The 13,600-nt window shown below is 33.7% G+C and overlaps 1 pseudogene across 1 annotated transcript; it reads right to left on the reverse strand.

Annotated features, from left to right (window-relative positions):
* Positions 1–931: 931 nt before the first annotated feature.
* On the reverse strand, positions 932–12,268 carry LOC143544610 (pleiotropic drug resistance protein 1-like; annotated as a pseudogene). The gene is made up of 21 exons (XR_013137280.1): positions 11,873–12,268; positions 11,630–11,750; positions 10,952–11,041; positions 10,607–10,691; positions 9,267–9,426; positions 9,102–9,178; positions 8,635–8,688; positions 7,650–8,042; positions 7,199–7,481; positions 6,178–6,494; positions 5,951–6,111; positions 5,763–5,866; positions 5,411–5,561; positions 4,861–5,039; positions 4,189–4,521; positions 3,789–4,079; positions 3,570–3,653; positions 2,953–3,086; positions 2,636–2,863; positions 1,663–2,089; positions 932–1,224 (listed from the first exon to the last, which is right to left on the reverse strand). The product of XR_013137280.1 is annotated as a pleiotropic drug resistance protein 1-like (transcript).
* Between the last annotated feature and the right edge of the window lie 1,332 nt (positions 12,269–13,600).

Raw genomic sequence — 13,600 nt, forward strand, 5'->3', positions numbered from 1 at the left:
ATTAGTGAACGTGCTCGTTACAGTTAGTTTAAGGACACGCGGTAAGTTTTAATTGGTTCTACAAACTACTCGTCACGACTAGTTTATAATACCTATTTCTGAAATTTTTTGCAAATTATACCTAAAACTAAAAATTTGTTTTCAAAAATACTTATTTTGAGAATTTTCTCATTATATATTTGTATCAATTCCAAGATTAGATAAATGTAGATGACATTTGATATAGACTGTTAAAACCGGAGTTGTAAATTTAGTTATATACATTTTAATTATAATCTAAGACCTGAACTTGACAGTGATCATTTGTTTGTCATGGGTAGAGAGGCGCACAAACCAGTTCCAAACCCTAAGCGGGTTCGGGTTGGAACCGGTTCGGTTTGGTTAACAAAAAGTTAAACCGGTTTGTGATTGGTTTTGGCTGAAACCTGTTTATCATCGGTTTTGGACCGGCTTTGGCAAATTTTTGGTACGGTTAACCGGTTTTGGCCAAACCGACCCCGAACCTACAGTTCCAAGCCGTTTCCCCTATAATTCCGGTTCAGTTTTCGAATTGTTTCGGTTAACCTTATTTTGCGCACCTATCCACCTCTAGTCCTAGGATTCTCCTTTCCCAAGGTATTAGCAAATTAGTTAGTCTAGCTTTAGTTTAATTCACAATCAATTAATATCTTTGGATTCTAATTCTCATACTCTAATAAAACTTGTAAAATTAACCACGCATTACTCGTAAATATAAACTGTATCACATCTAAAGATCAATAATGGCTATCGACTGATAGGCTGCTAGTAAATCTTTTGTTGGAAGCCCATTAAGGGTCATACCCGTTTTAGCATTTAGCCTAGGACTAAAACAAGAAACCTGTTCTTTGACAAAACAAGAATCTTTAATCATATATATAGAATACGAAATTCACAAGTTTGTTACACGAACTCACGTCTTTTTATCTAACAAACATGAAAACAAAATTATCTCTTCTGGAAGTTGAAGAACCTGATGCAGAAAGCAAAGATGAATGCAAAGAACAGAACAAACCCGATGTGCACACCGGCAACAACCCCAAGAAAATCATGCTTGAAACCAAAATACCGATCCAAGTAATCTTTAACGGTTTCACCGTCTGTTAGTAATTCATCATAGTCCCCGAACTGTGAAGAAAGGAATCCGTAAATAGTCCAAGCCATTGGGTTTCCCCAGTAATACCATCTCCACCACACAGGAATCCTCTGTCTCCACAAAATAAAAAGATTTCACAACTTTGGTAAATAAAGGTTCTTTTGCGACCCGTAAAAACAACCCTAACTAGCACACACTTAAACTTGTATAACCCAAACACAAACCATTTATATAAACGTGTCAAACAGGTTGGCGGGTGATAATTAAGTTGTAAACATGTTAGTCAGGTTGGTAAGTAGTAAAACTTGTGTTAAGCGGGTTAGCATGGTTGACTAGTTTAACTAAAGGGTTAAACAGGTCAACCCAAGCACGGCACGTTTGATTATACAGCTTAACTAGAAAACCCATTTTTAACGCGTTAGATTAGATATACCAAGCCAAAACCAAATTGTTTACATGTTGTGTTCTGGTCATTTTTTTCAGGTCGTGTCAGAAATTTCCACCCTTACAACCAACTGGATGGATTTAACATATTAAGAGAAACTTACGGGTCGCGGAATGATGAATCCCGAGAACAGATTGAAGACTCCGAAGAACGAGCCGGCGATGCTGGCAGCAATGTCGCCGTTGGGGGTCATGGCGACGGTCATCATACCATAATAGGTCATGTAAAGCAAGCAACACAATTGGAAGTACAAAAACCAGAAGAATTTGGCAGCGGTCCAACTAAACCCAATCATGGAGTACACAATAACACTATAGACCACTGTCTGCATCAGCACATACGGAAACTCAACGAAAACTTGGGCAAAAGCATATGGCAAAGCAGAATACATTCCGGCGGCTTTTTCTCTGTAAAACACGGTTCGCTCGGCAATCACAATCGGTTGAACCGCAAACATGTTTTGGTTTCCTAAGAAAAGAACCGCCGAGTACATTGAACCCATTGCATTCGCCAGATCATTTGGGTTTGTCCTGAAAGACATGTATTAATAAATAAATGGTTTGAAATTGAGAGTGTAATCATGCAAATAGAGGCGACTTCACGATACACCACGCCTAATAGTGTACACCAATATGTCTGTCACATCATATGGACTGAATGATGTCATACGGATCAAATAATTCATACATGCCAATGATGTCAAATCAACTCTGTAGACTAGAGACTTTCAAATTATACGAAGCATGTGATAGGCAAAAAAAAAAAAAAAAGCTATACGAGTCACATGACTTTGTTAATGGTCACATCAGGTATTTCTTTATCAATCAAAAGCATCACGCAGAATATATGATTTGCCCATCATATGACCGATATGACCATTTTCTCTTTGTCATACGGCCAGTATTATACGTCAATGCTATTTGGATAGTGTGTCAAGTGATGTTTGTTTAGTTGTTCCATATCATATTATCAATTGTTACGATACTGAAGAGAATATTTTTTTAGGAAAGGCCCTTGATTTTAGAATTGATTTTATATATTGAACGGGAGAACTATAAAGATACAATGATGCTTACCTTTTACCACCGATATCCCAAAACATTGTACCGAACATGATTCCAATAAACGTGGTGAAGACGAAACGCACAGCGGTGTACGACGAGTTCCGCCAGTACGAACACCGTTGTTTCCACAAACATGCGAAACACTGAACAATGAAGCTCTGCGAGTATTGAGCAGGGAAGAACAGCTCTTTAGTGCCGGGACGTGGTACGCCTAATTCGGCGATCAAGGCTTTGTTTCTCCTGTAAATTTGACAAAGAAAGTCAATAAAAATGATAACTTTTAAACGAAAGATTGCCACCACAAAAGCGGTAATTCATCGTGTACTCACTTGTAAAGTTCGGAGTTCCTGTAGATTTCAGTGAAGTCAACTCCAAGAGCAAGTTCTTGTGCTGAAGTACTGACTTCTAACATCCATGTTGCGGGGTTATATCCGTCTTTTTTCTTTCTTATACCATCGATAGCCTGTTTGTGCAAAAGTATTTGTCATTAATGTTTATGCATTAAAAATACGCCTTGGACTTGCTTGGCCCTTGAAATGATCTTGTTGACCAAGTCATTCAGCACCTTTTTACTCCTTTCTTCAAAGGATTCAATGAATGAGTAGTCTTCACTGAAGTAGGTATAAATTAAGAGTAAACGAAATAGACTCGTGTATAAGTAAACAGGTCAAAACTAGACACAACTTATTAATGTGGTAAAAAGAGATAGGTTGACTAGTGACTCAAAATAATAGACTTTTTGTTATAATTAAATCAATTGTGATGGGCTGAACCGAAACACCTTTTTACCAACATGTTTATTTTTAATTTTTATAAACACGTAGTGTGTCAAATATGATTTTAAGAGATTCATGGTTACTTCCAACCTGTTTGAACGATATTTGTTTTAGCCCGTTAGTGATGAAAGGGTCACAATTACAACCTCGTTCATATGATAGTTGCGTACCTCGAAGTATTTGATTAATTCACATGAATGGCGACCTAAAGGTCCAACATATAACTCTTCTCCACCTCTTTTCATCAAGAACAACTACAAAACCACAAATTTACTAATATATTTCATTTATTTATAAATACATTATTTCCTCATACCTAACCAAAAGCAATGCTGTTAGTGGGATTATACTAGGTATGTTTGTTGTATTGTGCATTTATATGACCGTACCTCATCAAAAGCTTCAAATATGTCAATGCTTGGTTGATGAATGGTGCAAACAACTGTTCTTCCGGTATCCACGGTGTTCCTAACCGTTCTCATCACAATGGCTGCAGCCCTAGCATCTAACCCAGAGGCTGGCTCATCCATAAAAATTATGGACGGGTTAGCCACGAGCTCAACAGCTATGGTTAACCTTTTTCTTTGTTCAGTTGATAACCCATTGACACCCGGCAGCCCAACTAATGCATCCTTTATCGGGTTGAGTTCCACAAGATTCATCACCTCATTAACAAACATCTGTAGTATTGTATAACATTGTTAAAAATTCTTAAACATGCAAAAGATGATCTCTTTTTTCTATTATTTTTTTTAAATTAGACTTGTTAACCATGGGTATATAACAAACCTTTCTCTTGTGTTCATCAACATCTGATGTTAACCTGAGCCATGCTGAGTGTAGTAAAGACTCGTAAACGGTTACATGAGGTGAATGGATGTCGTTTTGCTCGCAATAACCAGAAATTCGAGCAAATGTTTCTTGTTTTTTGAGGTAACCAGAAATCTTGACATCACCTTCAATATGGCCGCCCGTTTTTCGACCTGCTAACACGTCCATGAGAGAAGTCTTACCAGCACCACTTACACCCATTAGAGCTGTAAGAACACCAGGCCTAAAAGCCCCGCTAAGGCCTTTAAGTAGCATCAACCGATCTTCACCCACCCCTTGATCTTTCATTTCCTATAATCGTTGTCATAAACCCATCAATAAAATTCAAATTAATCCTTTTCATGCGAAGTTGAATAAAATACATTGTCAGTCAACCTAACGGAACCTAACCTAATCTGGCCCGTTTCAAGGTTCAAAAAATTCTAAAAAATGATCCACTTTAACCTAAACTCGTTGCTTTTATTACTACCTCTTAAGTAAAAACTATCAACTTTTACACGCAAAAAAAAATTTATTATAACAGAATTTTCGTGGGTCAACACCCATTGCTCATATTAGTAGTACATTACTACCTTTAGGTAAATATATTTTTTCGTGAAAAGTAACCATTTTAGAGAGCAATTACGTTACCTGTGGCATATCAACAGAGTATTTAATATCTTCAAAGGTGATTGAATGTGGTTCAAATGGAAGGATCATTCCTTTCTTTTTATTATGGCTTCCTTCAGCTTCCTTCTTATTGGATGACAATTCAGTTGCTGAATCGCTTTCATCCTCTGTTGATGCGTTGGCTTGAGGTTTTTCAAAAGCTGTAAACCCATAAAACAAATGTTACAAAACGGCAATACCATCCAGACACCACTGACGTGTCGCACGACCTGTATGGTCATACTGGCCATATGGTACGACAAAAGATGGTCAAATGGGCCGTCATGAAAAAAAAAATCCATACGACGCTTACAAATATTTTGACTATCAAACAAATAACTGATGTGGCCATTGATAAATCCAACGCGCCTGTATGACCTTTTACATCCTATCATACGACACATATGACATCTTACAAGGCGAAAAAAGTCATATGGCATGTTGATGTGACAACCGAGTTGGTGTATACTTGCAAATGTCATATTACCCCATTTATGACAAGATTTTCAGATCACAAACATACAAAACTCACGATTTAGGAAGGCGAGAGACAAAGCGAAGCAGAAATTGAAGACTAAAATAAACCCAAGTAACGCCACAACTGCAATCCAATACCAATAAGCTTCTGCAAAGAACCCTCTTGATTTGATAACTTGTTTCCCAAGCGTTGTACCGTTTAGAGGCTATAACATATAACAACAAAAACATTCATTTCAAAATGTGAACTTAAAACTAAAGGTGTTAATTTGAGGCATTTGCTTCTGAATGAATTGGTTTCTTATAAGGGTCAAATAGGCCAAACGCGTTGAAAGTTATCCGAAGCCTACTTTTGATGCATACAACGTCCCAAATCGGTAAAACAAACAAAGCTTTGTGTGACTTACTGTTTTCCAGCTGTGCCCAAGAAACTCATTTACGGCAATTCCATTCATTGCATACATCAAGGGAGATAACCAGTATCCCCATAACCACCAACTCTTAATATAATCTTTGGAAACAAAAACCCATTTTTTAGTTGAAACAATAAACAAAAAGCGCATGATGTATATTCCAAATCTAGTTAACATAATACCTCGTGAAAGGACAAAACCGCCCAATACAAACACCAAGAGAATTGCAAATGAACCAAACGTGTTTGCAATGATCATGTTCCTACCTAGCGCTGCAATAAACCGAAATAATGCAGAGGCCATTTGGTTAACAAGCAACAATATCAAGAATTGTTTGAAGAACCTACAAGATGTTGAAAAGGTTAGTATATATCACATTCATTTAGGAGGTGTTTTGAAGTGAGTTTACCTTGAGACATTAGGATCAAAGCCAATGACATAGTAAGTGAGAACAGTCCAAATCGCAGCTTCCATAAATGAAACGGGAATCTTGATGATCCATGATGGAAGTGCATACGCCCACGACGGATAGAAAAAGAAGTTTCGTTGCTTGTAGAAAACAGGAAGTTTTGCAACCGTCATTGATATCTCAGCCATTCCATTAAACATTACCGCAACAACGCCAAAAAATGCAGCACTCGTATACAATCCCCCATCTTCTAGATCATCTTTATGCATCTCAGTGCGCAAAAACGCCGTCAAAGCAATGAGAGCCATGACAGTTAGCTGAAAACAACCAATGAAGAATTTTACAAATTACAAATTTGACCAACATTGTTAAAAAGGATTATGAAAGATCAAAACTTATAGAGTAACACTACTACTTGAAACACTTTGTTATAAAGATTATGAAAGATCGGAACACCTAGAGAAATACTACACTTGGAACAAATTCTTATAGAGATCATGGAATATCAAAAGTTTTTATATTAACACTGCACTACTTGGAACAATTTGTTAAAAAGATTATGATATATCAAAACTTTTAAAGTGTAACACTATACTTGCTTGGAACAATATGTCATAAAGATTATGAAAGATAAAAACTTTTGGATTAATACTTGCTTACTTGGAACAATTTCGTAAAAGACTATGAAATATCAAATATTAGCACTACACTTGGGAACATTTTTCTAAAAAAATTATGAAAGAACAAAATTTCTACAGTAACACTACACTTACTTGAAACAATTTGCTATAAAGATTATTAAATATCAAAACTTTTGGACTAACGCTATATTTACTTGAAACAATTTGTAAAAAGAGATTGTGGGAGATAAAAAGTTAGAAGTAGCACTACAATTTTTTGAAATAATTTTCTATAAATATTACAAAGGATCAAAACTATCATACTAACACTACAATTACTTGGAGCAAATTGTCAAACATATTATGAAAGATCAAAACTTTTAGATTAACACTACACTTACTTGGAACAGTTTGAAGATATAGACGAATGAGTTTCTTTTCATGAGCAACATCTCTCTATCAATGCAAGCTTTCAAGAGTTCTTTACCGTCTACACCATATTTTTCGGTTGTGAGGGCAGCTGGGTGGCTTTTACTTTTGTAAAATGGGGGTCGCAATGTCGTGTGCTAGTTTTCTTCCAACATGAAATAATTGGAATGCTTCTGAAAATTCTTTGGTCGTTACAAATCTATAAGGCTCGTCTCTCCTCTTCCAGTATTGTTCTTGATCTTTCTTGGATGTCACCTGTAACAAGATTTCAACAACACGGGGGATAATATGATCATTTATCGTCATTTAGGATATCAGTAAAAGTGAGATTTGTTATATAATATTGGTTTCTGTTGGGATTTGCATTGGATTTAACTAATGTTACACTTTAACTTGAAGAAAAAGGCATGATCCAATTCTTACTTCTTGCAAGAAATCCGCAACGCCTTTTCTTTCCGGACATTTAAATCCCATTGATTCAAAAAACTCAAGCACATTTTCACGCGGGCCTTGATAAACGATCTTGCCATCCGTCAAGAGTATGACGTAATCAAACAGATCGTATGTTTCCGGTGCGGGCTGCAGGAGTGAAATGACAGCCGTACCCTCAAGAATGTGAATAAATTGTTTAAGTGAATGCACAATCTGATAAGTTGTAGAGCTATCCAACCCTGTTGATATCTCATCCATAAGAAGAACCTTTGATGGCCCAACTATCATTTCACCTGTTGTCACACGCTTTTTTTGTCCACCAGATATTCCTCGGATCATCTGATCTCCAACCTTGGTGTCTGCACATATGTCCAACCCTAAGATCTGCATAAGGAAACATTTTCTTTATAATCAGACTTTCTTTTGAATGGAATCGGGTCAAACGGGTCGAAATGCATTCTATTTTAAGCAGGTTAAATGTGTCAAGTTGATCAAACGTCACTCAAAAAAGTGTATTACTAACGCATAAAACCTGCTAAATCATTTTATTCCAATAATAATAATAATAATAATAATAATAGACAAGCACCAAGCTAATATTATTTTTGTAATCATATTTGAGTGCAACCTGTTTCGGCCCATACAAAAATTACCCGTTCAACTTGAAAATATACTTTGAAATAGTATAATCTATTAAAAAAAATTGGTTCAAAAGAAAACATGTCAAATCAGTCAACAAGAGAAAAGACATTCTATTAAGAAAACAATTCAAAAATAATGAGAAAAGACATTATTTATGTATAAAACCTGCTAAATTTTTCTAGTCAAAAAATTAGATTTATACTTAACTAATGTAAACTTTGTAATCATACTTAAGATAAATATAACTCAAAAAAAAAATCCAAATATAGGGTTGTAAGTGTTTAGGGCCAACATAAACCATTTTTCTTTCACATATGATTTATATCTATCCTACCTTGAGAGTATAATCTGTGACCACACTAGCTTGTTGAGATTTGGTTGCAGCAGCCTGCATAACAACAAAACAATAATAACTTAAATTTTGACCATTAAGGATCCATAGCAGTCTTTTTTATATGTTAGGTGTGTTAGCCGAGATCTAATTATAGTTATTATTATTTAAATTATCAGTTATCTTTAAGCTTACTAGTTGGTCATCATTTTGTCTATGGTTTGAATATGATATTTATTGGCGTTTTATCATTATTTTTAGTTGGTTAATTTTACAATTAGAATTGGTTAACTGTATTATTATTATCCTTTTTCATTAATAACCTCTTTAGATAAGGAGATATGATAGATATATATATATATATATATATATATATATATATATATATATATTATAATACATAAAAAAATATTATTCATCAATACAGTTGTTTCTGTTATTTTGAATTCTTTTAAGATGATTTCCCTTACCTTCATGAATATATCAATATCAGGATCAGGTTTTATGTTGGCATCTCTTTCTCTTCTTGACAACTCTGCTAACATATCTGCAAATATTTTAATATGAATTATATTACACACAAGCCTATACCTCTAAAAATATAATTAATGAAATACAAATAATTAAAAGCGAACCGTATCGCGATCCAACTCCTTGACATCTTGCTGAGAAAGCCAATGTTTCTCTTACGGTCATTTCTCCAATATGGATATCATTTTGACTGATATAAGCAGAAGTTCTTTCGGGTACGAATTCATGTAGTTCGTGACCATTATATGTTACCTTACCCGCACACTACATTTACGAAAACAAACTATTTAAAATTTTAGAAATGCATACACTTTCGATGGCATATAGTGTCTTGAATTCTGCACTTCCTTTTACTTAAGACACAAGTTGATGCAAAAGTTAAATGTTTCTCAAAAACCGTGAAAAAGCATGGGTGCACATGGCATTTTTTAGTAGTGTGACAAAAGTATGAATTCATTTTAAGGTATTTATGTTCTATATGGATATGATTGTATTTCGTATATTTAATATTTACTTTTATAATTATCAGCTGGAGCAGAGCTATAGTGTAACCAGGCCAAATACACAAGACAATCACTGTAAAAGTAAATCGGAGATCAAGTTTAACTTTTTTTTGTTTATTTTTTTGTGACTAATTTAAAAATTTTGTTTGAGCGTATGTCCTTTGGCCCAACATATATGTATGTACCAAATTCCAATATAGCTTATAGAATTTTATTTCTATAATTGTTTGCTTATATTAAACTGATTGTTTATATTAAAGAATCTGATCATGCTAATTTTTATTATTTGATCGTTATCGATTCTTTAATTTTCTTTTATTTATATCCAACGGTTTAATATTATGTCATTTTCTTTTTACCCGATCCGTTTATGATCGACCCATATTTTGCTCCCATACGAAAGTTTTCTATATCCATCACTCCTTATATTGTAATCTCCCTATATAAAGAGATTCTGAATGACTTAATACACAAAAACTAGCATTCGCCAATCTTGTTTCAGTCTCTTTCTTTGAATTCTTTTGGTTACCTTAAGCTCTTTTGCGAGTGTCCCAGCCAAAGCCAACAAGAGTGTTGTTTTCCCTGAACTCGGGGGACCAAATTCCAATATAGCTTATAGAATTTTATTTCTATAATTGTTTGCTTATATTAAACTGATTGTTTATATTAAAGAATCTGATCATGCTAATTTTTATTATTTGATCGTTATCGATTCTTTAATTTTCTTTTATTTATATCCAACGGTTTAATATTATGTCATTTTCTTTTTACCCGATCCGTTTATGATCGACCCATATTTTGCTCCCGTACGAAAGTTTTCTATATCCATCACTCCTTATATTGTAATCTCCCTATATAAAGAGATTCTGAATGACTTAATACACAAAAACTAGCATTCGTCAATCTTGTTTCAGTCTCTTTCTTTGAATTCTTTTGGTTACCTTAAGCTCTTTTGCGAGTGTCCCAGCCAAAGCCAACAAGAGTGTTGTTTTCCCTGAACTCGGGGGACCCAAAGGTAGTGTCATTCTACAAACGTTTATACAATAAAATCATTACAAGTAATCGAAAAAACTGGCAAAGAATGGTATTTAAATACTCATGTGGCTAATTGAATAAAAAGGTTAGCATTTTGGTGTAAAACTATCAAAGTTAATTAAGATAACTGGTTTTCAAATGTTCAAGTTATAGCTGTCAAATGGTCAGCTTACCTTAAATAAAAACCATTTGAAAGTTGGTTAGTTTTTATACAATTAGCCTGTGGTTTTATGTTATGTCTTTCTTCTCACCTTCTAGGCTTAATGGCACCGCTGACATCATCAAGGATGGTTATATGTTTTTTTTGAATTTGGGAGTAAACGAAATAAACTCAATAGCCCCTAAAATATGAACAAAAGGTAAGAAAATGTAATTATCAGAAACATCAACAATAGTATGGCATGTAAATGGCTGATTTGCTTGAGTATTTTTAAGTTTTAACGACCTCTATTTGAACCGGAGGTTATGGGTCAAACCAGTTGAAACAATGACAAATCATTGTTGGTCACTGAACCCAATTTTATAAACATATGGTGTTTTGAAAGAAAAAAAGACTAATTAAAAATCGTTCATGTTTTTTTAAGTAATTAATTTTTTTTATTTTAAAAGTACATAATTAAAAAGTCATAGTTTTTGAAAAAAAAATAAAATAAAACTAATTAATTTTTTTGTAAGTTTTTCTAAATTAAATAACTACAGAAACCTATAGTTCTAAAAAATTAATAATTAAAAAAAATTGTAGTCTTTTATATAGAAAAACTATTAAGAAAAATCAGAAAGTTAGTAAAACGATTTTTTCTGAATAAGAAAAATATAACACTATTAACACATTACGTACACACAGGCACGGCCCATTTAACATGACAATGGTGAATGAGCCGCAGTGTGTTTATGTGCATAGCTTTACCTCTTTGGCTTCTCTCTCTTACCTCAAATAAATCAATGTGAAAGTTTATAAAACTTGGCAAGGCTCTACTTCCAGTATTAACATCAGCCTCCACTGTCACATGCTCCAATTTGACTTCAACTGTTGGTAAATTAATCCCAACCCTATAAACATTTCAAAATTTAAATTGTATCCTTTAATTTATTCATTCCATGATCAAGATTTAAAACACAAGTAAAACTGGGGAAAAAAGTAACAGAAAGGAAAAATGGAAATCTTTTGGTACCTATCAAGCCTGTTTCTGAGCTTCAACAAGAACCTCTCATTATCTTCATCAGCCACTTTCACAAGTCTATCAAGTAAATGTTTTCTATCTTCTGGTCCAAGATTATCAATATCGACTTCATTAGACGGTCCGGTTGATCCGAAAAGTAAGCCTTTTCGCAATCGGTCGAATGTGGGTAGCTTTTCAAGAGAGGCCCATTTTAGAGCTTCTTCATCATCTTCTTCATGTGAAGATTTTGAGAACACATCCCTGCCAGAATTCCTCCATACAGAAGTACTTGCAGAAGTACTTAAACGCCCTAATGTTATATTATTTGCAGTTTTGTATGTGTCACTTCCATCCATTGTTGCAAAACACTAATCAAAGCTCACAAGATTTTGATCAAGAATCAAAAAAGTGTGTTTTGTTCTTTGGTTCAAGAAAACCTTAAATTTGCCCCCAAAAGATCAAACTTTGTTGACGGTTTTGTTTTTTAAAAGGCTGAAAGTTGAAGAACATTAAATGTGTATGAAAATGGAGTAAAATAAATATGATTCTTATATAAGGAAAGAAATATGAAGCATTAAATATTGACCAATTTTTCTGGTATTTTGTAAAAGGTTATCTTATCTTTTGTGCAATTTAATTATCAAACATAAAAGTTACAAAAAGTTAAGTACTTTGCATAAAATATGAAGCCTAAATTTTCGTGTAAATTTAGGCATTCACATTGGAGCCTCAGTATTCATATCTTATATATGGGAAACTTCCCAAAATGTCCATTTTTAAGATAGAGATTCCAACTTTGTCACCCATTTTCAAATAATCCCCCAAATGTCCATGCTTAAAACGGCCGAACCGAGTAGAAAACAAATCAGGCGAGTAAACTTTTGGGCCATTCACAGCCATTCGTGCAGCACTAATTTAGATACGACGAGTATTCTATAGAACAAAATGTAAGGGGTGAGTTTTTTGAAGAACAATTTTGTAAGGACGAGTTTTTTCATTACCTAATTTTTTATCCTTTTTTAAGTATTATGTTATATTATTATAATTAATTTAGCTTATAATTAGTTTTTCTTTAATAGCTTTTAAAATGTAAAGTATTTTAAAATTCCGAATATACATTTGAGATGCGCTTTTTTTTATCTACGTACCGACGTAAATTTTATTAAAAGCCGATTGAATAAAATTTATGTTGGCACGTAGATAAAAAAAACACTTCTCAACGGTATATTCGGAATTTTAAAATACTTTATATTTTAAAAGTTATTAAAGAAAAACTAATTATAAGCTAAATTAATTATAATAATATAATATTCATAAAGGTAAAAAAGGTTACACAAAAAACTTGTCCCGAATAATTTTTTCCTAAAATAGTCGTCCCATACATTTTGTTCTAAAAAAACTCGCCCCAGCAATATTATTGGCCTAAAATACTCACTCGTCCAATATTCTTGACTCACTCGTTGACTTAATAATCTAGGCGTGACGACTATTTTATTGTGGACATTTGGAGAATGTGTTGCAAAGTGGAGATAAAATTGGAATCTCCTTCACAAAAATGGACATTCTGGGAAGCACTAAGCTTGTCGGGACGACTATTTTAGGTAAAAAAAATTGTTTTGGACAAGTTTTTTATGAACTTTTCTTAATATTATATTATTATTTTTAATTTTACTCATAATTAGTTTTCCTTTTATAACTTTTAAAATATAAAGTTTTACTACAATCCAAATACCGTGTTGA

Source organism: Bidens hawaiensis, unplaced genomic scaffold (genome assembly GCF_021521415.1).
Source record: "Bidens hawaiensis isolate Kalapana, Puna unplaced genomic scaffold, B.hawaiensis_p1.1 tig00013629_1, whole genome shotgun sequence".
Classification (NCBI taxonomy): domain Eukaryota; kingdom Viridiplantae; phylum Streptophyta; class Magnoliopsida; order Asterales; family Asteraceae; genus Bidens; species Bidens hawaiensis.